Consider the following 3,104-nt stretch of genomic DNA (forward strand, 5'->3'; position numbering starts at 1 on the left):
TTAATCACTTCTCACTCATTATTTTTGAAAATGCATTTGACCTCAAAAATTCATCATTACCTTTAGAGTCAGCGCAAGTATTTAGTACCTGTGATTCTCTAGCTAGTAGTCTTTTCCACGTTTCTCCCTCCCACTACATTCTCAGTCTATTGCTTTATATTTCTAAGTTTGCCTCTTCAAGGTGACATCATCTCCACAATTTGTATTCCTAGGCAGAAAGTGACCGAGCTCCACTCATCTCAATGGGCCCCCTACTTCCATGCCTGCACACAAAAACAAAAAAAATCATAAAGCATCATTACATTAGAAACTACAAAGCCCCTCAAACGAATTTACAATCCTAACACTAAACAATAAAGTTTAGCCCACCTGCTTCACAAGCTGGTCCTCTTCAACACTGATTCCCCACACCCTTCAACTGCATGATCATCAATCATCTTCCCATGACCATTCACTACACAACATACAATGACAGGCAAATGCCACATTCCAGGACAGCGCTCCCCAGGACCGGTGTTCCCAGAGGCCTAGAAAAACCATCCTCCTTGCAAAAACTTCAGCCCAAGCCCAACCTCCACCCAAACATTGGCAATGAACTCCCTTACAGTGTTTCTGGGACTAGGGTGGGGGGAGAATACAGCACACACACCCAACACACACACCCCCAGCCGGGGGGGGGGAAATCCCCTGTCTAGGTTTTATTATATTTTTTTGTAACTCTCTGAACAAAAAAAAAAATCTCAACTCCACACACAACCTGCAGAGAAACATAAAAAACCACCACATAATCAAACAAGGTTTATACATTCAAAACACACCACTCATTCAGCCACCACACAAGCTACCCCTCACTCTCGCCGATCCATTCTGCGACCAGCCTGCCACAATGGGACATCACCCCATGTCTGCACCGCTCCCTGGGAACAGCATTCCCAGAGGCCTCAAAAATCACCCTGCCTGCAAAAACCCCGGCCCAAGCCTGACCTCTGCCCAAACATTGACGATGAACATCACCTTGCAGAGCGGCCGGGACCAAGGGAAAAAAAACCAAACACTCAGCCAGGGGAAAAAAAAGAAATGCCCCGGCTGGGGTTTTTTTTATTATAATTAAAAAAAAAATTACTCTCAACATTAAATACAACCTGCAATAAAAAACTTCACACATACAAGGCTAGGCACATTCAAAAACTAACACTCATTCAACCACCACTTGCTCCACCCCTCACTCAAAACACCATTGTTTCACCACCCACCTGCCATGATGCCATATTGCTCCCATTCTAGACCCATCCCCAGAACTGTCTCACCACACACCTCAAAGCAACATTGCCATTCCGTACAACTCCAAAGTTTCAGCCTTCTTAAGAGCAAGCCAGGGAAGATGCTTCACTACATTCACCGGGCCTGCTCCTTCTTCACTTTGATTTTTCTTCACCTCGATTTGGACACTCTGGCAAGACACGCTTGAGAATTTTCTCCAGGGATCCGAATCACCCTGGGGCACCTGCAAAAAACTACAAAAGGGACTGTACACCCTGGTTAGCAATACCTACTGGCTATACAAAAAACCAGCCCAGACAACCTCCACCCAAACAGACTGTGCTAATCAAACCATGTAAAGCAAGTCACCTGGATGCTGACCAATAGCTTGAGAGGACTAAAAGCCTATCTTGTTTTTGCATATGCCTTCTAACTGCAGATAGAAAAAAAACACATCAGATATTAAGCCCCACATAGACAAGTTAAGGCAAATTCAAGATTCAACCCGCTCGACTACCTTGCAAGATCACAGACAAACACTTCACTGAGTTGCCATGCAATACTTTGCTATTAGACACCAACCCGGCCCACAACCGCCTCACCTTCTCAGACCCCTCGTCAGCATGCGGCAGCATCGCCCCTCCGAGCCTGCATACGGCACCTGCAGAAACCGAAGCAAAAAGGCACATGCTGAGATACTGCCCAAAACTGCAGCCTGCCCACACCGATTCGTGTCTCTCCCTCCTTTACCTTGACAGCTCACCCACCCAGCCTCCGTCAGCTTCGGTTGCCACTTAAGGTTTGTGCACCACCTGTAAAACACAAACAACAAGGGTTGCTTAGAACTTCACCAGCAATACACCACCTGAAACACAACCACTACTTAAGCCCGCCAATCACTGCTCACCTGCCCGAGTCAGCTCCAGTGCCCATATCACACATTGCTCCTCCCTTTACACCTTCAAATTAAAAGAAAAATAGAAATACCATAATGTAGTCATATAGCCACCAGTCACATCTTCCCTCTAATACCACCCACCAACCCACCTTTTTCTAGTGCTCCGCTCGCCTCTTGACCATCACCCTGCACAGCTCATCCTTCTGCATCTGCAAAAACAATATTGAATGATTCACCCAGATGCAGAGCAATAGCTTAACAATTCCAGAGGACTTGTTTCAACGTAGGAATACTATCTAGAATCCGACTATACATACTCTCATTAAACAAAATTTAGAAGTCAAACATTTACCCCTACACATATAAGCCTTAACACCTTTGAGACTCAATCTGCTTCACTACCCCTGAACAGCCATTCCCACATGGCTCAGCTCATCCCCATATAACATCATCAAAAGAGCTGTCCACACAGCCTGCCAACAGCCACTGAGACCTAGATGACTGTACAGCCGTTGTCTCAACGGTCTAGGCACATCAACATATTAACCGTAGACTCTTATGGCTATTCCACCTATACCCGACTCTACAACCCCAGGCAGGACAGCTCCAAGCCACATACGTGCACAGACCAACACTACACAACACTAAACTGCATGCCTCAAAGATGAGAGAAAAATCTCAGCAAGAAGAATGAGACCCAGATGGAAGACATCATCAGGCAAGACGACCTGCGGGACTGTGACGGTGACGTGAGGAGGCTCTGGGGCAACCCCAGAGAGAGTAGAGCATCATGATCCGTGACAAGGAGTTGCTCTGAAAAATGAGAGGATGTACACACAAGAAGCCTGGCCTCAAGACCTGAGAACGTAAAGATGCAGGGAAACAATCCCAGTCCACGAAAACATATGGCTATAGAGCAGAGCTGCTCACACAGACGGGAAGGATG

This window comes from Calonectris borealis, unplaced genomic scaffold (assembly GCF_964195595.1).
Source record: "Calonectris borealis unplaced genomic scaffold, bCalBor7.hap1.2 HAP1_SCAFFOLD_65, whole genome shotgun sequence".
In the NCBI taxonomy this organism is placed as follows: Eukaryota; Metazoa; Chordata; class Aves; order Procellariiformes; family Procellariidae; genus Calonectris; species Calonectris borealis.